The 25554-nt window shown below is 44.6% G+C and overlaps 1 protein-coding gene across 4 annotated transcripts in view; it reads left to right on the top strand.

Annotated features, from left to right (window-relative positions):
* The first annotated feature begins 256 nt into the window (after window positions 1-256).
* Window positions 257-25554, top strand: part of BRINP1 (BMP/retinoic acid inducible neural specific 1) — a 168639-nt gene continuing 143341 nt past the window's right edge. For 2 of the 4 annotated variants that reach the window (XM_045840026.1, XM_045840024.1), the window contains exon 1: window positions 257-626. The gene's annotated coding sequence lies outside the window, so the exon portion shown is untranslated. Of the gene's footprint in view, window positions 627-2038; window positions 2104-25554 lie in introns of those variants that run through there. The other 2 variants (XM_045840025.1, XM_045840027.1) reach the window with 2 other exon arrangements.

Here is a 25554-nt window from a genome sequence, read left to right as displayed (position 1 = left end):
ACTCCCCAGTGGCCCAGCCTCAGACCACCCAGGCCGCCCCTCCCTGCAAAGAGGCCGCCCTCCTCTCTTCTTCCTCCTCCGCCTAAAGACGTACAAAACACTCCTCAGAATAAACCGGGGCTCTGGGCTCCTCCCTTCCCGCCCCCGGCAGCCGCTCCCCCATTCATTTTCGCCCGTCTCCGGGTAAGTCCCTCCCCCCGCGTAGCCCGGCCTCCCCAGCTCCCCGCCCTGAGACCGCGGCGCACTTGGACTTCCCTCTCCATTCGCTAGCCGCCTCGCTCCGGGTCCCCACGGCTGTGAACTGATCTGGCTGGGGGGGAGGAGGAAAGCTCCGGCGAACGAAAGAGAGAGGGAGGGAGAGCGAGCGAACCAGCGAGAAAGCCGCGGGGGCAGAGGGACTAGTGACCGCCTTCCGGAGCCGGGATTCATGCCTGTCCTCGGGACCAGCCAAGGGGACTTTACGGCTGAGTATGAGCCAGGCTGCTAGGAGCCAGGTACCCTCACGCCTGCAGTCCCCGCGCCGTTCCCGGTATGCGAGCTGGACGCAGGGCTCTCCCAAGTTCCCACCAAACCGAATAAAAAGCGTCCGCCTGCAGCTCTCCGCCAAAGACGGACATTGACTCCAGGTAAGGCGGTGCCGGGGCGCAGCGCCCCGCAGCCCATCTGCCCTTGGAGACAGCCCTGGGCCGCATCTGGGGCGCCCCCGCCCGCCCCGCCCCCTTCCCCCCAGCACCCTTCCTCTCTTCCCCTGCCTCCCGCCACCTCTAAGTCCTCTCAGGTTCCCGGGAAGGGGGGGTGCTCAGTATTCTGGGGTGCAAAGGGTTAAATGCGGCTTTTAGTAAGTGGCCTCTGTGCTCCCCCGCGCGCTCCCGACGTGTGTACCATGGTGGGAACTTGATGTGGTGCTCGTGTGTGTTTGCGTGTGCAGCGTCGCCTTTCGCGTTTGGTGCCTGTGATTGTGATGTGTGTGTGTGTGTGTGTGTGTGTGTGTGCGCGCGTACACAGGAGGGGTAAAGAGGGGTCCTATAACCTAGTTAAGACGCGATGTGTGCGCGCATGTTTGTACGTATGTGTTTGTATGTGTGCGTTGTGTGTCTTTTTAATTAGGTCTCCAGCTCACACGGAATGGGGTCCTTACTACAGGATCACACAACCATCGGGAAACCCGCTGTGGACTTCCTCTTGGGGCCCCGGGCTTGGGGTTGGGGGAGGATTATGGGGATGAGGACGGTACCTTATTTAGCCCAATATCGGTACCCTTGAAGGAAAATTCTGCAAAGGATGGAGACCTGCTACACTTGGACTCCCCGTTTCGTATGAAAGAGAAATGGCCAAATGTTGAGGCAATGAGCTGCTGTCACTTTAAATTCCACACTAGGCAGGCTCCAGGATCCTGATGGGAATTTGGAGTCACTGGGTAGTGGGTGACATAGAAAGGGAGAAGTCGGCAATGAGCTCCTTATCCGTGGTTTGACAAGTCTGGGATAGACTCTGCCCTGCTTCTTCATTTGTAATTGTTACAGCATAACAGCACCTTCTGCTGCTGGTGCTTTGGGAGAGGATCTGGGCAAGTTTGCATGGATCCCCTTAAAGGGAAAGGAGAGGGAGTCCTCAGGGACTTGCTCATCCATTACAGTTACACAGGATCTCCAATTCCTACAAATTTCATTTGGGAGGAGCGCTGGGTAATATGGAAGGAGATGGATGGGGCGCTCTCCTAAGACAGACTCCGTTCTCTCTTCCCCGTGTCAGACAGGCTTGGGAAGCCCCAGAGCATGTCTTCCTACACGGAACCTCCTCACGGCTCCCCTGGAGTGCGGAGGATACTGGGAGAAGGCAGAGGGGCAGCGTGTGCGTGCGCGCATGTTTCAGTGCTGACGGAGACCTACAATTTGGGAGCGGGGTGTGGGTGGAGAACTCATGGCAGGGTATGGCAGTAATTGACTTAAACTGCTGTCCTGCTATTTGTACTTCACATCTCTTACTTGGTTCCAACATACTGCCAAGGGCACGGGGGTGGTGGTGGGAAGAATCTCCGTAAGGAAGACAGTTCTGGCCAAGTCCTTCTTTCCTCTTTCCTCCAACTCCTGGGAGGCTCTCTAGGTAAGTCCTTGGCCACCCTGACCAGGTCCTGCTGGGCTGGGACTCTAGGGCCAGCCATTGATTTGATTCCTGGCTGCCTCTTCAAGGCTTGCCCGACTCAGCAAAAAATGCTGAGTTTTACTGCTGTTCATGGCTTCCAGATTCGGCAGCTGTTACTTTTTCAAGGTAAGAGGCAGTGGTTCGGCTCTCAGAAGCAAGGCTAGGGGAGGACAAGGGCTGAGATGCTGGGACACGGCCTCGTGTCTGGCTGGGAAGGGGCCGCTGAAAAGACCTTTTGGGAAAATGAAAGTAGAAATATCCTTGTCTTAGACATTATTTATATGTATGCATATATGTATCTTCTGGGGAGAGAGAAAAGCAGACGTGTATTGGCAGGAACCTGCCCTGGCGGGTGGGTGCCGGTGCTACCTGCAAGCACTTGCAGACACACCGTTCTCTGGCCAGAGGCTGACACCTGAAACTGAAGCCTTTACAGGGCTACAGGGAATCTGCTTCCAGAAACTCAGAGCAGAACAGAGCTTCCAAGTTCATTCTGGATAGGGGTCTGAAGGCAGAGGAGGAGACCCCCCCCCATGTAAGGAACTGCTCCTATTTTTCTCTTTTCAATCCATAGACGATCAAGTCTGAAAGGAATATTAAAGAGCAGACAGGCAGGACTCTGTGGCCCAGAGAGGGAATGAGAATTCCCTCTAGGGAGTTGGTGGTATGCCAGGGCCAGAACCCGCGAAGCCGGACACCCAGGTCATGTGCCACACTGCCCAGGGACTGTATATGGCTCCTCACCCCTGTCCTGCCCCTGCACTCCCACCCAAGACAATCGCTCGTCTTCCATCATCAAACTTCTCATTTTGGAGACACATCTCAAAGCCGCTGTGCTGAAAACGTGACCCTGGGGAGAAAGGGTCTAATGCCTCAGTCACTCTCCTCACTAGACAGACAGACAGACACACACACACACACACACACACACACACATGCACACACAACATGCATCCTTTCTCCAGTGCCTTCAGAGAATTACACACGGGCAGGCATCCAGTCATCCAGTCCTGGCTATGACTGTAGTGCATCTGAACTGTACCTGAGCTCTTTATTAGGGAATGCTTTGCTTTCCACAGAGCCAAGTGTATACCCATCCACTGATGCAAATACTTCCAGCAAATTAATGTCTTCATCTTAATGAGAATCTCACCCTCGTACCTATGACCCATCTCGCAGTCACTGTGGCCTGTGCGGGCACCCATGCATACAGGTGCTCATACAGACGTGTGCATACATAGATCCAGAAACCTTTCCTACTTGCTGTATTCCCCAAAAGGGAATTGCAACCTCCGCACCAATCTGTGTTCCTGTACGTAAAGGCATCACCCACAGGAAGACTGGGACACATAGTCACAGGGAAGGAGAAATGTAAAGCCCTGTGAAAGATGGGTTTTTGAGAAGTCAGAATCAGGCCCACACCGGAGGATGCTCCCGGACTCCTGGATGTGTGTTTTGGGGATTGCAGGAGCACTGACGGAAAAAAAAAACATGGGGGTTTCAGGCCCATCTGCAATAGAGCCTTTTCCAAGCAGGCTTTTCCGAGGCTGGATGGCACTTCAGTTCCCAGAAGGGGGAGCTGTGACTCCATTTCAACTAAAGAGACGGCTTCGAGATTCCAAATCAGCTCCTGGGCCCCTGTTGAGTTTAGATGGCCCAGCTGAGGCTGCAACGTATTTATTTGAAACAGCACAGGTAGGGACCTTAAAAACAGTCTCTACACCCTCTCCTGCTCAGTCCAAATAAAACATCTCGGTGCTTGCAAGAGTTTGTACTCTTGACCACAAAGCCCTCTATTTGTCTGGAAAGGTCTTTGCCCAAGGGGCCTTCAGCTGTACAGAGACATTTTCTGATTTGCATCCTCTGGTCTGTCCCCTCCCAATTCCTTAGACAAAATCACCCATGTGTATCACCCGAACAGGCTACTAAGGTTAGGCATATCCTGCTCTTCTTCTCTCCCTGCATCACACTTGCTGAGTTCCAAAGACAAACAAATTGGCCAATGAATTCCTCGTAATCATGTTAAAGACAAGATGGGAATTGTGTGAAGAGGACAAACCTTCAAAGGTCATTCCCCAAAGCATCCCCCTCATTGTTTTTCATCCTAATCTTTCCGCAAGGAATACCTTTATCTTGTCTCCTTTATTTTTTTCAACGTCAGCATCTACTTTCTAAAATCCCACCCATATTTCAACATCCAGCTCAAATGACCCTTCCAGGAGGTCTTCCCAAAATCTTAGTTTGGAATCAATCTCTTTATCTTCTGTTCTTTTGTGTAATTTTCTCTGAAACTCTGTTTCAACTTGCATCTCTGTTTGTCCTACTTGATAGCTCTGTGGGTATATGTCTAGCTTGCCCTCCTCCATATGGTCTTTTTAGGAGCATTTTTTAATCCCCAAGGACTGACACGTACTCATTGTTCTATTAATGTTTGCTGTTGCTGTTTTCCAGTCTCAGCAGCAGAGGTAATTCCTCTCCCCACACCTCTGTTTCTCTCTGTCTCTTTCCCTCTCTCTCATTGCTTTGTATTCACTCAAAGCGACACAATTATGGCTTCAAAATTGCACCACTGTACCTGCAATACAGGGATATCAGTGATGATACAGACAGGTAAAATTACTTGAAGTGAGCATTTCCTCACTGTGTTACAGCAATTAGTTCTCATTTAATCTTTCTTCTCACCCAGTGAGGCAGATACAGCCCCTTTACGGAAGAGGGTAGTGAAACTCTTGCTGGCTTGTCCCAGGCCTAAGGTCACATAAAGAACAGATGAGACTTGAACCTAAGGCCTTGCTTTGGCATCTCTACTCTTTCCAGTGTACCAATGCCTTAATGGTAACCACTGTGGATGGCGAACAGGATCAGGTTGTTCAATAGATGCCAGGAATAGTCAGGGGCTTATTATTAACTCTTTGGAATTGCTGTTATAAAGGAGTCATAAAGTCATTGAATCAAAAGATCTGTGTTTTCAGGTTTCTCAGTAACAAAACCCTTGTCCTCATTGAATAATCAAGAATCTTTTTTGTAACGTCCGTAACACATAGCCACTCAGTCTCATTTTGAGTACTTTCAGCAACAGCAAACTCAGTATCACACAAACCAGCCTATGTTCTATAGAAAGAGCTTTATTGGAATCTTGACCCTCAATCTGCCTTCTAAGACCTGACGTCACCCAACACTAGTATAATTCTCTCCCAAATGCCAGCTCTTCGTGTATTGTGGAAGCATGATTGCATTCCCAGGAGTATTCTTGTTTAGACTACATGGGGCCATTTTCACAGCCTCATCTCCTGTACCATTCGGCCCCTGACTAAGCTGGGTATTGTCTTATGGACACTTTCTAGTTTGTCTGAGTTATAGGGTTTAGAGACCACAAACGTGGGGGGGGTGTGGCCTGAAATTGAGAGATTACAGACAGTCATCCATTCATTCACTTATTCAACAAATATGGGGTTCTCAGTATTTTTCAATTATTGCTCTAGATCAATCCTGTCAAATAGAACTTTCTGTGAGAATGGTTATGTTCTCTGGGCTCTCTAGTATGATAGCCATGAACCATGTGTAACTGCTGAGCACTTAAAATGTGGCTGTATTACTGATAAACTACACTTTTCATCTTCGTTTTATTATAATTTAAATAGTTATTTGTGGCTAGTGACTAGTGTTATTGAAAAGCACAGATCTAGACATTAGAAACATATCATAAACATGGTCCTATTTTCATGGAGCCCCCTAGTCTAGTGGGAAGGGATGGATAATAAATGAATCAAAAATAGATAAGTTTCATAGAATTGTAAACATCATACAAATAATAATTTGGAGTAATAGGCTAGACAGGAATGAAGATGGTATAACTTTAGGCAGGGGAGTTGGGAAAATCTTCTCTGAGGGGGTGAATTGGAGCTGAGATTTAAATAGAAGGAACCAGCCATGTGACTATGTGGGGAAAGAGTATTAGAGGCAGAAACAAGAACAAAGATGAAGTCGCTAAAGAGAGGCAAGCTAAGATGATTTAAGGGATAGTGTGGTTAAGCTTTTGAAAAAGAAAGAGAATGTCATGAGTTAAAAATAAGAAAGGTAGGCAGAGGTCAGATCACAGAAGCCTTATGCAAGGTGAAGGAATGAAAGGTTGACATCTTTATTTGTTTGTTGTTTTTTTTTTTTTTTTTCGGAATCTCCCTGTTTGGGAAGCAGGCTGTGTGAGGACTTGGCTGAGGAGAGTTTGGAGATTGATAAAAGCTCATCACCAAGTACTGTCAGTGGATTTCCATCGCATGCACATATTGTCAGTCATTTCAATGAGTCCTTCCAGTCTTAATCTCTAGTCCTGCTCTGAGTGCTGCATACTCTGGAGATACCCAGATCTAAAGAGAGGGGGGAGACGGGAAGAGGGGAGATGGACAGAAAATGAGGAAGGGAATGAATACCTGGGGGGAAGATGATTGAAATGAAGTCTGGTGAAAAAGGAAGACGGCTGGAATCAATCTGGATCTGCAAATATTTATTGCATATCTTGTCTGGGAAAGGCCTTGAACAAAATGACTTAGGAGGTATGGTGATGAATCCTGCTGGGTGCTGGCCGTCTAATAGAGGAGAGCTGCAAATTTGTAAGTAATTACCATTCAGGGTAGACTGGTGATTGTCATTTCAGAAGTTTCTGTAAGAGTTTGGGGAAGTGGAAGATCAGGGGAAGATACGGAGGTAGAGATGATGAGAAGAAGGAAAAGGGTGGCCAAGACTCAAGGTCTTGGAGATCAGAGACTGTATCTTTTCATTTTATATCCCTCTGCATTCTAAGTTTCGTGTAATAGGAGCACAGGGACTCAGATCCCCTGATTCTAGTCCTGGCTTCAACCACTGTGTATCTGGACCACCTTATGAACATATCTGCCTCCTTCCTGGGCTTGCCTTCTGCAAACTGTGAAGGGATGAACTATGCCCTGCCTCCCTGAAAGTTTGCTAAGCTCTTTGGAAACGTTACACAACAAAAGTCTTGTAAAAGCAGAGAGAGAGAGACATGCGCGCATGACGGCCATGCTTCATCATAAGGTTTAGATGTCTTCTCAAAAATGAGCAAATCTGAAAGAAGTCACACCTCAGGGCACAGACTGTGGCTCAAGACAGGGTGGCTGAGTGGGATAGATGTGCTGCTCTTCTAACTCTCAACAACAGAGTGATTAAGTGGTAGGTTGAAAAACCACTGTTTTTCTGGAACACAGTAGCCAAAAAAAAAGGCTGCCTGGAAATCCATGGACAGTCCTTGCCAACTGAGGGGGCAAACAAGACAATTAAGAAGATAATGAGGCTGAGGAAAAGTGAAATTAATTTCTTTTTTTCTTCATATGAGGGTGAAGGGGATCTTTGTCTCTCCAAGGAACTCTCTTTTAGAAATTGCAGGTGGACTTAAGAAGCAGAGACTAAATAGAATGAGTGTGAGAAAGTTCAGGGTGGTAAATTACCCTGGCTGTCTGCTCTCCAGTGGAGGACACACACAGGAATAGGGAGCCCGGCGGGGACACAAAATATATCATTCTGCACAAATCCCATTCTGCATTTGCAGAGGTTTGTCTCACGGGTGCAAAGCTGCATACAGCGATGTTGGGACCATCTTGGGAACACCTAGGAGACTGTATCCCCCCAAGGGTGAAGAGGTGGATGCAAAAGGCAATTAACAAAAGTGAGACGCAATCATTTTTGTTAAACTGTGAAGGTTGGAGCAGTAGGCTTCCAAGTAAATGACCTATCTGAACAGCTAAAACCCTTTGTAAAGGTTAACCCAATCCTGGCCCAGAAGGGGTTGCTGAGATACAATTTATCTGGCCTTTCAGAGGTCCTGCAAATGAACCAGTGGGAACCTCTGTGAGAAAGAAGGGATCCTAGGAGTAATGTGGCACAGTCAAATTACAGATTACAAGCTGCTTCAGGTGGAGCATGGGCAGTCATCGAGGATATGACCGCTTTTTAGAGGACCCACACTTCCAAATGGTCAGTTCTGGCATGTCCATTCTAAGACTTTGCAATCCACAAAAGTAGATGAAACCCTGGTGGGCTGTGCAACTCCTAGAGACCCTGGAAACCCCAAGAAAACCTCAAAAGAAGCTCTGAGAGCTATGACACAGGCATTTGCCTTAAGTGAGTATGTTTTAGTTTATGAGTACACAATAAGGGGTAAACTAGATTTCTCACAGAGTTTGATGGGCTCTGAGTTTATAGGCAGACAGGGGAGGACCTAGAAGGAGCCTTGGCTGGCACTATAAAAACATCTTCACAAAGCACAAGGGCCATTTAAACAATAAAATTAGTGTTTTTTGTTATGTTTAGGAATGTAGGGAAAAGATTAAAAAATAGATTACCTGCAGGGGGTGATAATATGTTTTTTTTTCTGCCCGCACACATTTTGGAGGGACCACTCTTTGGGATAAAGTGGTTCTCATCAAATGCCGTCGTTGCCAGAGGTGGCCAAGGCAAGGGAGGGCTGAGAGGGGTCATCAAGAATTTTATTCTGAATGCACGTCAACAGGACAGCATCGTCCAAAGTCCAGTGAAGCCTTACAAGTGATTCCTAAAACTATTACGTGATCAGTCACGTGCCCTGCTCTCTGTCGTCCCTGACAGTGGGAATCATAGATTTAGGCAGAACATAGCATACAATGCGACGGGGTTCTGGAAAGATTGTTTAAAAATATTTTATTTATTTGCATTTAAAAAGAGGGAAAGGGAGGGAGAAAGAGAGGAAGAGAAACATTGATCGGTTGCCTCTTGGTGCGTGCCCTGACCAGGGACCAGGTCCGCAACCAGGCACGTGCCCTGATTGGGAATCAAACTGGCAGCCTTTCGCTTTGTGAGATGAGGCTCAACCAGCTGAGCCTCGTGGGTCAGGGCAAGAGAGGATGAAAGGCTCTTCACAATATTTAGAGATGGCTGAAATGTCACAATTATGAAACCATTCTAAGTGTGGCAAAGTGTGTGTGCCAAGCATAGCATATATTCTTTGTTTGGTAGTGGGAACCTAATAGGTCTCTGCCTCAATGTCGTCTTCTCAGTGAGGACCTCCCTTGCCCACCTACACAAAACAGCGAGTCCTCTCCCAGCACGTTACCTGCCGTCTCTAGTACACTCCTCTGACGGCCTATATGTTTACCTATTTATCACCTTCCTCACGAGACCGTTAGCTCCGAGGAGGCAGGGACAAGTCAGTTTTGATCACCGCTGTATTTACAGCTCCTAGAACAGTGTCTGGCACAAAATTCGTGTTCGGTAAACAATGTTTGTTTGTTTTTAAATGAAAGAACGAAAATCACATTTCATAAAAGACTGTATTCAATACAGATTTCCACCAATGCTACACAAGAGTGTCTTTTATTCCCTGCATTCGTGCCAAGACTGAATGCTGGCATTAAAAAACAAACTGTTAATGCTATATGGCATCTCATTGCTGTTTTCATTTTTGTATTATTAGTGAACTTGAGTATTTTGGGCTTTTTATAGGTTTGTTGGCTAAATGGGTCCCAAATTTCTATTTTTAGCTAGAAGTCCCATCCCTCGTATCACATTCTTATATTATAGTAGATGATCTTATGACCATATCTGCACTCAAGTTCCACTGATAGGAAAGGAGAACTCAGCCTTGAACCTTTTCCCCCTATATCTATTGTTCTTCTTTTTCCTACCTATTCTCAACCCCATTCAATATTCTTTTCTTTATATATACCTGTGCATATGTGTTTAGACAAAGAGAAAGATCATATGTGTGTATGTGTATATGTGTATATACATATGTGTATATGTATGCACACACACATACACATATGCACATATATAATCTTTTAGAATATCTGGCTGTCACAATTCATGTCACCTTCACGGTGCTACTTCATGAGCTTTTTAAAAAAGGGCTAGTGTTACCAAAGGTGGCTTTGGTTATTCCATTCTCAAGAAACATACAATCTTAGCTCTTGCCCAGAGTTAGTAGTTAGCTTATTCTATGACTACTGGTCCTGGCCTCAGTAGCACTTGAACTTCCACATCTTTAAGGTGCAAATAAACAAGGCAAGCTAAGTTTCCTGCCGAGGCACTGTGAAGTTAAATTAGTATTTTTAAAAGGCTATGGAGTTGGCAGCTAGAAAATACGGGAAAAGGAGAAGATATTCATGGTGTTGACAGAGAAAGGAGAGAAAGGAAAATGTAGGTTATTAAGGAGATTTACGAAGCCTCCAATCAGCAGAGCCATCTATACCCTGTCCTGAACCCTGTCAGATGGATGCCTTTCTCATTTAGATGTGTGCGAGACAGGGATGGAAGGCAGGGCCTGCGTGACAGAATGGTTGACGATTTGCAACAATGGACTTGACCTAAGACTATAGAAACCCAGCAGCAATAATCAACCTTGGTTTTGGGAGGCCACTGCGCTGCTAAGAGCTGGATGATGCCTTAGAGGGCAGATGGCAGGAGCTCAGGCCAATGAAAGAATGTTATGTCTTGTGTCTGATGATACGGGTTGAAGACTTGATGCTATCACTTATTACATAACTTGAGCAAATCCTTTCACCTCTGAGCCACAAGGTCCTCGTCAGGAAAATGGGGAGGATAATTTCAACTTCAGAGTATGACTATAAAGGGTAAATGAGATAAAGCATATTATGACATGTAAGTACTTGGTAAAATAAATTGTAATGGTGAGGAAGGGGGGAATCCTGAGGAAAAGGATGATAAACAGAGTTCACACAAGAGCAAGCAGCACGCTCTGCTGTCAATCAGCTGCTCTCCTCTATGTACTTACTGGATACCCTGGTCCTACAGATGGGAAAACCACGCCAAGAGCTACAATGACATGGGCTGCGGAGGGCTAAGGGATTAGAACCAACTCAGATACCGTTGAATCTTAAAGAGAAAATAGTTTATATGTAAAAAAAATAAGAGAAAGTTAAACTGGACTATGGTGAAGATAACTTTCAGCTCTAATGGCCAATTATCCTCTGTCTTATTCTGGTTTCTGACCCATGGTAATGTTCAGAATAAAGAAATCTGTCTCAGTCATTTGACATATTTTAGAGCCTTTTCCTACTCTCAATCTCTCCTCTAATTGCTGGTATCACATTGCCACATAGCGGGGACAAGGGATTGGTAAAAATGATTGAGCAAGCTCATTTGCAAGGTAGTGCCTCAAACCTGGTAATAATCTCTTTTTTACAAGACATTTCCAGTTGGAGAACATACCTGGGGTCATGGGCAACATTTCCTCTAATGCAACAGGGTGTAATAATAATAAAAAGTAATAATAGTTAACATTTATATAATGTTGATGATCTGCCAGGCATTGTTCAAAGCCCCGATCATATAAACTCATTAAATCCTCACAATATCTCTTTGAGGAATTGCCATTGTCATTCTCATTTTATAGATGAGGAAACTGGCACGGAAACATCAGGTAATCTGGCCAAGGCCACAGAGTCAGCCAGCAGCAGAGCTGGCACTCCAACTCCAGCGTGCAAGCTTCCAACCACTTTCAAGTTCAACAGAGAGTCCATTTCTTTGACATGACATCGACTCAATGTGTAGCCTTGGACAAATGGCATTACTCCACCTGAGCCTTGGTGTCCTCATCTCTAGATTGGGGGATGCAGCATTTGTGCATGACTGTTAAGAATATTTAACAAGTCATTAAGAGTAGTAGCAGAGGGGCACATTCAGAAGTTAAAGAGAGAAATGAAGGCAGGGATTGTGGTATATAAAACGGGGCTGACAGCAGTACCTCCCTGACAGTCTTTCTGTGAGAATGAATGTCACGTATATACAGTACTTCGCAACATGCCTCATCTACAGTAAGGGCTCAATAAGTGGCACCCATGACATTTATTGACATGGATGTATTTTTGGTTGAACTATTAGTTAGAAACTATAGAAGGTACAAAATACTGTGTATCGCATGGCTTCAAATGCACCCTAATGTTTGAGTGGTTATCTCTGGGTGGTTCATTAGGAAAGAGTTTGATTCCCCCTTTTATATTTACCTGTCTTTCATAATAGTTCTCTAATGAATATTTGTTACTTAGGTCATTGACATTTTAAGTAGTAGAATTTGGGGAATCAGGGAGCCAGTCTGATAGGAGACATGTGCGCAACCTGTATTATCATACAGGCAGCTGAAATTGGAGCCACAGCATGTTAGGGAGCAGAGAGGGAGTCTGTCTCTGCGAGCCATGAAGGTTAAGCAGCCAGTCGGAGAGGCGGAGAAAAGGCATTCCACGTAGAGAGTGGGAGAGGAAATAGTTCCTCATGACTGCAGAGCATGCTGAGGGGTGGAGCTGGAGAAATAATCTAGGGATGCACCATAAAAGCCTTGGGGCTCATATTCAGTAATCTGTGTTTAGAAAATTGTGGGTGGCTGCTAAAATGCTTGACTTGATTAGATCTGGGATTAAGGAAGATAGGAGGGGAGAGAGGAAGTCTGGTGTCAGGTTATGGTAATGGTTCGGACAGAAGACGTCCTTCTAGGCTGGGGCGGTGACAAAGGTGTGGGTAGACGGAGAAACACTGTGACGGTGGGACAAGGGAGAGGGAGGGGTGAAGGATAAGTTCCTCTGAGGTGGTGCAACATCTAGGCCTGCGTTCTCTCAATAGTGCTTCCCAAACCAGCAGGGTCTCAATTATCTCACCCTGGGCTGTGAAATTCACAAACAACAACAACAAAAAAGTTCTCAAAACAAAATTAAGTGTAATTTGCTTTAATTGAAAAATAAACACATGCCATGTACAGCACTCCCAAGAGGAGGAGAAAGAGCAGAAAATGAAATGAACGGTTGGGTGTGGTGGGCCCTCCATTATTGGAAATCTTGAAAGGAGAATTGGTATTGATTGACACAATGAATTCAGGGTTAAGTTCAGGAATGGGAAGTGAGGGCTTCTCTTGAAGTATTGGTTTTCTTAATCTTTTATGAAGTCATTTGTATTATTATTAAGAACATGACAAGGCAGCTATGGGATAAAGGAAGGACTGCTGAGCTTGGGCTCAGAAAATTTAGATTGGATGCTTTTTTTCCCCCTCACATGAATGATGTGATCTTTGGTCAGTTGTTTCATTTAAGCCTCAGGCTCCTCATCTGTAAAGTGGGGATAATAATCCACACATCAGTGGGTTCCAGTGAGGGCTGTATAATTATTATCCATGGGCATTCTAGCATACTCTCAAGAGGTGATGGGAAAAGAGGAGGAGGATGAAAGAGAAGGGAGGAGGAAAAAGATGGAGGAAGGTTAGAAAGAGGCAGTAGGACCGAAGGAAGGCGAAGAGCTCCACAATGAGTCTGACTGACTCATTCCATCTCACAATATTTACTGAGTGCCTTCTAGGTTCAGGCCTTGTGTTGATGCTGGGGCTGGAAGGGCCAGCAACCCCTAAGCCTTGTCTCTATGACACCTGTATTCTAGCAATAGACATTTGCAGTCTCTAGGCCATAGAGTGGAGTCTAGGGGGAAGATCGGGCTAAAGCACATGTTTAGAAAGCCTTGAGATGTGTTTTAGGAGCTCTTATTGGGCATTTTTTCTCTCTTTTTACAACCACTCTGCCTTGCTCATTTATGTGTGGATACTTTAACCCTGACTTAGGTTCTGCCTGTCTCATGGGGAAGAGTTTAATAAACACGTTTGCATCTAGCTGTTGGTGGCTTGGAATTGTAAGCTCCAAGTGTCAGATTCTTATAATATTGGCATTTTAGAATCATAGTTGTAGAATTTTAAGATCTATCAAACTTTGGAATCAGGGAATCTTAGAATAATAAAAACTCAGAGTCAGACTCTCCTAGACTCATAGAATGTAATATTCATGGAATATAAAAATAAACTGTTAGTACTGCCAAATCTTAAAAATCACAGAATCATGAAATTAGAGTCTTTTAGGAGCGAATGGAATTGTATGGCTATCTGGTCCACCCTCCTGCCCAGTTCATGGAAAATACCAATGTAGCATTAAAAATACAAACATTTTTGAGAATCTCTATACAGGAAAAGGTGGCTATAAGGAAGATATACTACTTAATAACACTAATGGTAAGTTGGCACTGATGGTGGAGATGGGTGGAGTTTCTGAGTGTCAAAAAGTTCTTGGTGGGGTGATTGTTGACTTTGCTGACATCTGAAACAGACCTTTATTTTCATAGAGAACTTGAAGCAAAATAGGAAGTAATGACTTGACTCACTCCATCCCTGCTGTAATTCTTCATGTTTGCCAATCTTAGCCGTGCTGTCATTTTAGAAAATAGTCTCCTAAACATCGGTCTTCTTTCTTTGGACTGTAACCCCCAGGAGGTTAGTAGTGATATGTGGTTCTATGTGACTTCTAGAAGGTTTCTAGACAAGTGTTGTGCATAGCATGGATTTTCGGGCATCCAGTCTTCCTATCTTTTGCCCCAGAGGTCCCTCTTGTATACACATGGTAGGTCCACTACCGTTGGTCTGCGTCCTTGCTTACGTTTCCTCTGAAGTATTGGCTTGTTGGGCCAAGACTTTTAAAAATGTCAACCTGGCACCCATTTTATATGTAGCAGTTGTTTCTTCCACATTCTCTCAGAGGACCTCAGATGGAACAGCATATTTTAACAGGTGTGGGAAGAACTTAGCTTAACGAGGTCTGCAGTGTGTATAGAACTCTTTGCTGGGTACCATGGGAGCTGTGTGTGTGTGCATGTGTGTGCATGTGTGTGCATGTGCTGCTCACATACACTGTGAGTTTGGGTATTGTTCACCTGAGTATGCATCTGCATCTGAAAGTATTCATGGATTCCTATGTGCATTCATATGTGGATAAACTTATGTGGAAATGAATGCGATGGTGAACAGGTAAGATATGTAAATGATTATGTGGCTTTTGACATACCTTTGTTGAGCACCTACTGTGTTTCTCACAATGAAGTAAGTGCTTTCATGCATGCTACTATATTTGATTTTTAAGCCATGAAGTAGTTACTGTAGGTATTACAGTTTCTATTTTGAAGGTGGGCCAACTAAGGCTCTTAGATTTGAAGTGATCAGGGCTGGTGTTTGAAATGGAGTCTGTTTAGCAATTTTTTTGTTTATATGTTGATTTGAGTGTACCAGTGTGTGAATGCAGGTTGTGTGTGTGTGTGTGTGTGTTCACACTTATGCTCATGGACATGTAGGTATGCATGCATTTCTTTTTTTTGACATACATTATTTTGTATGCATGGGTGTGTGACTATATGAATATGTATATGATAAACATATATGCACGAGCTGAAACCATAATCACCCAGCAAAGTAAATCCAGGTCTTGGGGGTCAGGGGCATGTGGACAGAGTGAGCTGTACGGGAATAGCATCCAAGAGACAGAGAATTTGTACTCAGGTTTTCCCGCCTGTGTGCTCCACCATCCCCTCCGCGTCCCCTCACAGTTTCCTATGCTGGGGATTTTCTCAGGCTACGATCTGAACCCACATAAATCTCAGGCAGTCTGACACCCAGCCAAGCCACATAAACCTTCCAAATGCACTGCACTGACACTCCAAGGGGCTGAAATAGAACTTTGAAATTCTCCTTCACTTTTAATTAAAAAAAGATTTAGGCCAACCCTGGGCTCCCACTTCTATTTAACTGAGACTACTTTTAACCGTTGTTGTATTTTTATTGTTGCAAATGTGACGCACCGATCCATCTTCCTCGTAATGCTTCTCGGTTTCTGCTCCATCTGTTGAAGAGAAAACATTTGCAGAAATTTCTCGGCTTCTCTCCAAGGGCTGAAACCTCAGTTGTAGCAAGTAATGCAGTGCAGGAGATGGGCTTGGCCATCAGTGAAATCAAGAAATTGGAAAAATCTGTTTTCAGTACCTTTTTGGTTATCATTTCCCCAAACTGAAGGTTCTCCCGTGTGCCCAGCCAGGGCCACCGTGCTCTGCTGTTATGCTGGGCACCCCACATTTTGTTTTCTTCCCTCTTCTTCACATGGAAACATCGGTGCTGTTCTAATTTTTGTCTGTCCCTATTTCTAAGCTAAGATCCTACCTACTTTTTCTAATAAACTATTATTAGTTCTTAATAAAATCTGGCATTGGCACTGGAAGACTTGAGTTCAAGTCCTTACTCTGCCATGTTTTAACTTGGCGGGTTACTCAAAGGCTCTGAGTCTGGATTTCCTGGGAACGCCCCAGGATGCTGTGAGGATCAAATGGTTTAATTAAAACCCAAATGCTCTGCAAATTGTGAAAGCTGCACTCATGTTATACTTATCTAATCCTGCTATTCCTTTGTCAGTTCTTTTTGTTTGTTTATTTTTCTATCTACTTGTTTATTCGTGCAACATTGCTGGATGGATGCCATGCACCACGTCCTGCTTTACTGTGGGTGATACTGACGTGAATAAGGCCAAGTCCATACCCTCTAAAAGCCCACGTGTAGGACAACAGAAGCGTTGACATAGAGTCATGAGTAGGCTGTGTTTTCCTCTTCCTGGAGGAACAGTTGATTCTTCAATATTCATTTCAAGGAGATGGCCTTGAACTGAATATTTGAGATACGGGGTTATTAGGTTTGGTGTGGGGATAGGGTAGGGCAGCATTCTTGGCAGAGGGATTGGCTTGGGAAAAGGTAACAGAGGGGTGAAACAGATTGAGACATGCTGAAAAGACCTGCAGGCAATTGAGAAGGCAAAGGCAGAGATGCTGGGAAGAGGCATGGAGGGCGAAACATGGATAATAATGGAGTAAAGTGACAGCAGCTCGGAGTTGACATCTAGAGGTGGGAGGAGCCATTGATAGATGTAATCAAGAAAGTAGCCCAATGCAATATTGTGATTTATAGTATTTGGCCTTCATCCTCCTTTCTGGCAGGGAGCTTCAAAAACCTTTGGAATTTCCTAAGTGATGAGAGAGATACAGGTGTCTTTTGTTATGTTAATGAGGTAACTTGAGAAACATGCGTGGGTGCTGGTTGCCCGGGAAGCCCACCACGTGATTAAGAGGGTTGAAACTTTCAGCTCTACCCAGTGACCTCAGGGGAAAGGAAAGAGGCTGGAAGTTGAATCTTTCACCAATGGTTAATGAATTAATCAATTATGCCTGAGTAATGAAGCCTCCATAAACCCCTCAAAAGGACGGGGTTGGAAGAGCTTTGCAGGTTGGTGAACGGAGGTGCTGGGAGGGTGGAGAACCTGGAGAGGGCGGTGAACCCGGAGAGGGCGTGGGAGCCCTGTGCCCTTTCCTCTTACCTTGTGCTATGCATTACCTCTCTGGCTGTTCCTGAGTTATATCCCTTCATAATAAACCAATGACCCAGTGAGTAGACAGGTATCCTGGGTTCTGTGAGCTGCTCTAGCACATTAATCAAACCCAAGGAGGGAGTCATTGGAACCTCTGGTCCATAGCAGGCCAGTCAGGAGCACGGGTGGTTACCTGGACTTGTGAATGGCATCTGAAGTGTTGGGGGAGGGACGGTCTTATAGGACTGAGCCCTTCACTTGTGGGATCTGACGCAATGTCTGGGTAGATGATGTCAGAATTGAGCTGAATTGTAGGACACCCAGCCGGTGTCCAAGCATTGCTTGTGGTTGGTGTAGCAACACCCCACCCCACACGCGCATTGAAATTGGTCTCAGAACACTGAAAGATCCAATTATAATGATAACTGCATTTGACCAAGCATTTAATTATTGTATATCCGTGGCAGACACTGTGCTAATGGTTTCTGTTACTCATTTCATCGAATGATCAAAAAATAAGATGCTCTGGAGAGGTACAGTTTTGTCTGATGTGGGAATGAGGTTAAAAGAGTTGACCCGACTCGCCAGCACAGAGAGTGGGCTCCACAGTTCGAGCCCAAACCAGGTCGGTCTGCCTATAGTGTCCGCTCTTTTTCTCTTTGCTCTCCACATGGGCATTTTAGGAATATCTGGTTAGTTATGGAAAGGAGCTGGGAAAGAGGGAGAGGCTGAGCAAGTAACAATTACGGTTACTGTAGGGGTAAGAAAATCCCTTAGAACTCTATGAAGGAGTCACTCTAATTGTGGAGTTTCAGTCAAAATGTCCAGCTTTAGCAGGACATTTTGGAACAAAGAGGAGAGTTTTTGTGAGCAACTTCCTGGTGCACCGCCCCACCCCCCCAGGAGGTGGGAATCTGGGAGGAAGTTGGGTCTTCAGGCTTTAGTTAATTAACATCCTTCACACTGACTGTAGTGGGTTCTTAGGAGATGCCTAACATTTCTGGATAATGTAACTGGCAGCTGCCTTCCTTGGCAATCCACCAATGACAGAACCCTAAAGTGAAAGGGCCATAAAACAACACATAAACTTGATTTTTTGTCCTTCTCTAATTACGTGTTTATAGCAATTTTTTTTAAGTTCTTGAAGCAAGAGCCATAGAACCACATACCCTGTGGTTTGAAATGTCTCTGAGATGTTTAACCTCTTTGCTGATGTGTGAATGCCAGGACCCGCAGCCCTCAGCTCCACCTCAGCCTGCTGCTGCCACGTCTGCCTGTGGTTTTCCTTCTGTGCTCGCCTTTTCGTGCTGTCCTCCTTTGGTCAAGGCTTACAGCTTGATGGCGCTTAAATGCTGGTCTAAAATTTGTGTCTAAATTCGAGGAGCAATCTTTTGGGATTAGACCCTCCCTATTTTATGTTGCTGGGTAAAAGGTATGTTGTCCTATAACCTTGCTGGTCATAGTAGTTGCAATTTTTGTTCAGTTAAATGCCCTTTTCTAGGGCATTTAAACAAGCAAAATACATTGAGAACATTATGTTGGTCGCCAAAAGTTGGTTTTATAGATTCAACTTGGCTGTGGAACCTGAAAGACTGTTGCTGATGCTGTAGGTCATGCAGAATAGGTCTGTTCCTCATTCCACCTTCAGGTCCAGAATGCTATTACCATGTCTTTGTGTATTTTATCATCTCCTGTAATACCTCAGAAATGTCTTGCCAATGGTAGGTCATCATTATACGTGTGATAAAGTAAGTGAATCTCCAGGTAATCAAGCATGTATTATGTTCAGGGCTACTTGGTATAGTGAAACATACACAATAATGTAAATAAGTTTTAGTTTGATATGAAGCTTACAGTCAAGACTTCAGTGTTGAGTAAGCCAGTGGTTAAAAGCTTGGGTTCTGGAACCAGACTGCTTGGGTGTGAGCCCACTAACTAGCTGTATAACTTCAGGCAGGGTACTTAAAAATGTACTACCTCACTTACCCAATCTGTAAAGTGGGTATAATAAAAGCCTCACAGCATTGTTGTGAAGATTATGCGAGTTTATCCAGGTAAAGATTTTACAGCCGTGGCCGATACACAGGGAATGCTCAGGAGAGGTTAATTCTCATATTAAGGGTCACACTATCAGAAATGATGGAGTTGGGAGCCCAGGTTGACTGGGATTGTAAGACCAGGTGCATGTTCCTGCTCCACAACCTGTTAGTTGAATAAAGCTGGAAGTCACCTAACCTCAAATTCAGAACCAACAGTCAGTACAGCTTTAGAGAAAACATGTGCATAGGATGAAGAAGTTGAAACGGCCTCCAGTGAAGAGAGGCCTCACAGGGGTGTCCACCCTGCAGCCCAAGGGCTGAATGTAGCCTAAGATGGCTGTGAATGTGGCCCAACACAAAATTGTAAATTTACTTAAAACCTTTTTATTTGGCTCATCAGTTTTTGTTAGTGTTTGTGTATTTAATGTGCAGCCCAAGACAACTCTTCTTTTTGTTTTTTTTTAAGACTTATTTATTTATTTTTAGAGAGGGAAGGGAGGGAGAAAGAGAGAGAGAGAAACATCAATGTGCCGTTGCTGGAGGCCATGGCCTGCAACTCAGGCATGTGTCCTGGCCGGGAATCGAACCTGGGATGCTTTGGTTCGCAGCCCACGCTCAATCCACTGAGCTACGCCAGCCAGGGTGACAACTCTTCTTCAAGTGTGGCCCAGAGATGCCAAAAGGTCGGACACCCCTGCTAGAAGATGTGGGGTATGCTATAGAGAAGGCAGTGAGATAGGTGGTCCAAGAGCTGAAGTAGCCTATGGAAAAGGTTTAGAGCCACATAGTTTCCTCTTTCTGGAAAGTTCTTTGAAGAATTAGTAAGATTATTGTTTTTCTCGTAGGGTGGAAGATATTGGAGCTATTGCATTTGATGGGACATTCTTTTTTGTAGAGACACCCAGAAATAGAATTCCCAATCTTCCCGGAATTTTCTACTGTGGTGAACACCCTTCTTATCATAAGGGGATTGATGAAAAGATGGAATTAACACTGAAAATAGAGTTAAGGGAACTCAAGTAGTTCGAAAGTTGTTCAGGGTCTGGAATTGTTATCAAGTGTACTTAAGATGGGATAAATATGGAAAGGGTTTCCGCGTGATGCCAGTGGAATCAGATGTGTGTTTGTGAATACTCAATGAGACAGAGGTTGTGGGGGCTTCCAGCTCTCTGGATTTCGTTTGTTGCCAGAGATTAGGCTGCCATCTGGATAATACCTGACTCCAAGATGTTGCATGTATTCTTGTTGATTTTTAGAAGTTTGTCAACGATTTCTTTTGTCTATTTTTGTGCAGGGAAGAAATGAATGCTGGAACATTAGGTTATGAGAGGAGACTGGGTCATGTGGGGTGGAGGCAGGAAGTCTGAGGCTCTGTTTTTTGTGTGCTTGGGGGATCTTGGTAAGCCGCAGCAGGGGCTGAGTTTTTTTTAAAAAAAAGCGTGAACAGAGGATGCTGAATGGATCATCTGATTGAGTGCTCCTCTTACCAAAATAAAGGCATTTGCACAATTGCATGATGGCTGTGGCATTTGAGGCTGAATCTGTGGCCAGAAACTGGGCCATGGGGGTATGCTCAGAACCTCAGCACTGGGTATCAGGTAAACATTTTAACTAGAGCATCTTGGAAATCCATCCATATGCTCACCCATACACCTGTTCATGCAAGAGCAGGCATGGAAAGGCTTCTTCTCTTTGTGCTGGAGTTTGTGGTTAAAATGATAAAGCAGGTATGTCTCTGCTCCGGGGGAGTTTAATCAACTGATAAATATATGTTATATACCTACTGTGTGTTATGCGCTGGTGATAAAAGTGAGCAAGACAGTATGACCTTTACTTTTAAGGAGCTTGCAATTCCGAAGAAAGATGAATATTAACCACATAGAGTATGAGAGTGCTAGAATATATGTGTGTGTATGTGTGTGTATACATATGTATTCCAAGTAATAACAATGTATATTTACTAAGCATTTACTATGTGTGAGGCATAGTATTAAAACATTCTGTGTGTGCTGTCCCACCTAATTCTCCCTGGTAGGGGGCAGCCGGGGAGTGTAGGCAGGAGAGGGACATTCTGATCTTCCCATACAGCACAAACTTGGACCGTTAGCAGTGTCTCAGATTTCAGTATCTGCCCAGATTCACTGCTTCTCAGGGACCCCGTGAGGGAGAATCCACTGACCTGATTAGGAGCTACCCTAGAGAGATAGAGATGAAGAATGAGGGGGCAGGTCTTAAATGTAGACAGATGGGCTTTGAGGTGTAAAAACTCCTTTGAGGGGCAGGGGTGGCTTTTAAACAGGATGCCGTGCAGGAGGAGGAGACATTTTGAAAAAGTCAGACCTATCTCGTTTAATGTAAATGCAGTGAATGTGGGAAATGCACCTGGACGAGGAGGGTAGAAAGGCCGTGTGGTGCCAGGTGGGGAATGGAGCAGTTGTTAAGTTCAGGGTTTATGACTTGAAGAACGTGACCCAGATAGCCATCTTTCTCTTACTGATGTGTTTTTAATCGATGTTCTTCCAAAATTCACCCTTCACTGACTCCATATCTCATTCCCCAGAGGCTCTGTGGAGCGATCTGTTTGCATCTGCACTTTATATAGCTGTGGGTCCTTTTCCTGTCACACCTGGTGGGTCACATCTTGGACACAGCACAGCAGCCGAGGTACCATTGTGCTGCATGACCTGGAGGAAGCTCAGCTTGACACTATGCCCTAATAACACTAGGAAGCATTTAGTGCAGACTTCCCGTATTCTAGGCACTCTGCTAAAGGCTTTACTTGTTTTTATTGATACGATCCAGGCAACATCCCACTGTATTATATTAATCTCTGTTTTACAGATATGTACACTGAGGCAAAGAGAAATAAAGCAACTTGCCAAAGTCACATAGTTAACTAATGGCAAGCCTAGGATTTGAACCGAGGATGTGTCAGTTCCAGAACCTTGTGCTTAATCTCTCTAGTCTGTTGTTTGCTTGATGTTGAACATAGGTTTTCCAGCATAGGGGCAGTTTTGGGTAGCGCTATAATAACAGTTACATTTAGGGATAGGAATGAAAGTCATATCAAGCCTTCATAAATACCATTGAGTTCATTTTTCTTACAAATCGTCTGTCACTCATAGGTGGAGTCTTACTGGTCTCATGTCTAGAGGTCTGCCAGGTGCTCAACATATGAATCTCAACATGATGAAAATGCAGCCGAGATTCCCATTTTGTGGGTACACAAACAGAGGCTGAGACAGGGGATGTAATGCTCTCCAGGTGATCGTGGTAGTTGGTTCTAAAGTCCACATTCTTACATGGTGTTTTGTGTAGGCCATTACTCTCCTCTTTGTCTCTGTTTCTTTGTCCCTAAAACAAAGGAATCGTATTAGATCAATGTTTCTGAAATGTCAGTTTTCCAGGTACCACCGTAATTGCGGCTCTCTTTTTGTTTCATCTATTCCCCTTTTTGTTTTTTTCCCTTAAATTAATCCACTTATTATATAAATGCATACATGCATTTATAAAGGAAACTTCTTCTCCCTCCAACTATTTTGAAAAGAACATTGTTTGCTAAATAGATGGTAATTAAATAGATGGTATAACTGCACAAATAATACAATTAAAACAAAAACAGTGCAATGATATTCTGGCTTACAGTCTCACTCCTGTATTCAGCTATATTCTTTCCTGCCCAAGTGCCTAATCTTGGAGGCTGCCCTCCTTGTATTGAAAAGGGATATTTGAAAATGTTAGGGAGAAGCTAAAGACACAGCAGCATCAAAAGGAGCCTTTCTCTTTGACTTAATCAGGATTGAGACAGAGTTGAAAATGGATTTTTTTTTTTACTATGTGAGTTAAAGTTACTTCGTGAAACATCAGGTCTCCTCTGAAAGCCACGTCTCTTCTAGCCAGAGTGGACCGCCCTGATTTCATGAAATGCTGGGCTGGGCATCTGTAGCATCTCCTTGTCTTCTCTCGCTCTAAGAACTCCTGAAGGGTCCTCCCCTACTCAGCCATCCATTTCAAGAGAAGTAGGCTTGATGGATGGTGACGTGAAAGATCTGAGTCTAGACTGAGATGTGGAAGAAGAAAATCAAAAGAGAGCTGTCGCCATGCCGTGGTAGCCACCTTGCGACATGTAGGGGGGAGGCAGGGATTGGAGTCGATAGAGCACCCGGTGCTAGAGTTTGTTTCCAGAGCCACGTCGCCCTGTTCCAACCTTTCACTCTTTGATCATTTTCGCTGATGCCCATCAGCTCCGTATTCTCTGGCCCTTCCCATGATTCTTACCTACTTTCTCTTCCTTGTTCACCAGAGACAGTGTCAGGGCTGACATTCATTTAAAAAGTTATGTCTAATGAAGATTTTAACAATCTCTAGGAGGAATTAAGAAGAATCACAAGTTTTCTCTTGCCTCATCATTGGTTGGGCATTTGTCATGTACAATTTCAGTTCCCCCAGCAACTCAAAGAAGTAAGCAAGGGTAAGCATCTTATTTGACACGTCAGAAAGTGAGACATGGAGAGCGTCAATTAAGTCCCTCAGCTTCTGAGGCCTACACAGCCCGGCTATCTCAAAACCTGTGCTTACCTTCTGTTACTGCGATGTGTTGAAGACTTTCCCGGTTTGGGGAAGAGGAAGTCCTTAGATGGGGGACCTGTCCCTGCACCCCAGGGGTAGGACACACCGTCACACCTTTCAGCTCAGCCTTTCTTCCTTCACTGGTAGAAGGATGATGCTAATGAGAGCCTCCTCACGGTTTGTGCCCCTCGGGGGCCAATTAACTTCACTTTACTTCAGCTGCCAGGTACCTCAGCACTACATCCAGATCAATTAACTCTTCCCAGGTGCCTGGTAGCATCTCTTCACTCATTTTCACTATTCTTTGTTCCATTTTTATTTCTAATTGTCCTGATTTATATCTTATTTAACTTTGTAATGTCACTTTAGCTGTGTCTGGGGTGTAGGTGGAGTGTGAGTTCTAAGTAAATAAGTAAAACCACTTCAGTGCCATCTCTGGAGAGAGAGAACAGCTCCTGCATCCACTTTCTGGATAGAAACGCTGAGGTTGTTCCTGAGAGGATGGCTTGGGGAGGTGAACCCTTTCTAGAGCACAAGGGCACTTGGGGAGGGGGCAAATGTGGCCCACCACCTGTTTTTGCCAATAAAGTTTTATTGGAATGCAGCCATGCACATTTTTTTTTACTGATTGGCTATGACTGCTTTCTTGCTACAATGGCAGAGGTGAGTAATTGAAACATAGACAATATGGTCCATAAACCCTAAACTATTTACTACCTGGCCCTTTAAAGAAAACGTTTTCTGTTTCTGGTCTAGAGGAAAACAAGATTTGTAGAAACTGCCGTCCAGGTAAAAAGAGAAGCTAATGTTTTCTGTATCCCTCTCCCCTTTATTTAGTGTCTCATTTTTCCTTTCCTCCCTAATTTCTTCGCCTTACCATTCCCTTCCTTTTTCTTCCCTTCTTTTCCTTTCTCTTCCTTTTTTCCTTTCTCTTACTTCTCCTGCATTGAGCTGAAACGTTCCTTCTAAGTTCAGTCTTTTTTATTTTTCAAGAGGACACTGAACTCTAGAAACCGGAAGTGACTGCCAAGGTAAGGTGGTCAGAGAGTGGCCCTGAAGGGACCACCATTTCCCAGGCGGTGTTTTTCTCTTTGTATCTTTTACTGTGTACACAGACCATGGCTGGGAGCTCAGAGACAAGAGAGACACAAGTTCAGGCACTTAGCACAGTGCCTGGCACATAATGCATAAGAGTGAAGCTTAGCTGAGTTCAGGTAAAACCCAATCTAATCACAGAGGCAAAAAACATATACCCACAATCTGAATGCCAGAAAGCAGCCAGAGCCTGAGAAGTCTCTGTTTTTCAAGATTGGCCAGGAGAGCCTCCCCTGCACTTCAACACCTGTCCCTTCATCATGGCCACATCTGAGCCCACTTTTAAAATTACTGCGTTAGGCCAATAATCTTATTTCAAAGGTGGGAGAAACTGAGTCTCCGAGAGAGCTGTTAACCTGCCCAAGGCCACACAATCAGGTAGGAGGACAGCCAGAATTAGAACACGGGTACCGTGGGTCTTATAGTCAAACACTTTTCTACTGCAGGATCCTGTTAAGTAACCATGGGGTGGTGGCATGTTTTAAAGGACAAAACAATTTTATCCC

This window comes from Phyllostomus hastatus, unplaced genomic scaffold (assembly GCF_019186645.2).
Source record: "Phyllostomus hastatus isolate PE091 unplaced genomic scaffold, TTU_PhHast_1.1 phas_contig_34, whole genome shotgun sequence".
In the NCBI taxonomy this organism is placed as follows: Eukaryota; Metazoa; Chordata; class Mammalia; order Chiroptera; family Phyllostomidae; genus Phyllostomus; species Phyllostomus hastatus.
Note: the sequence above shows the minus strand (reverse complement) of the source record. Positions and strands in the feature narration are given on the sequence as shown.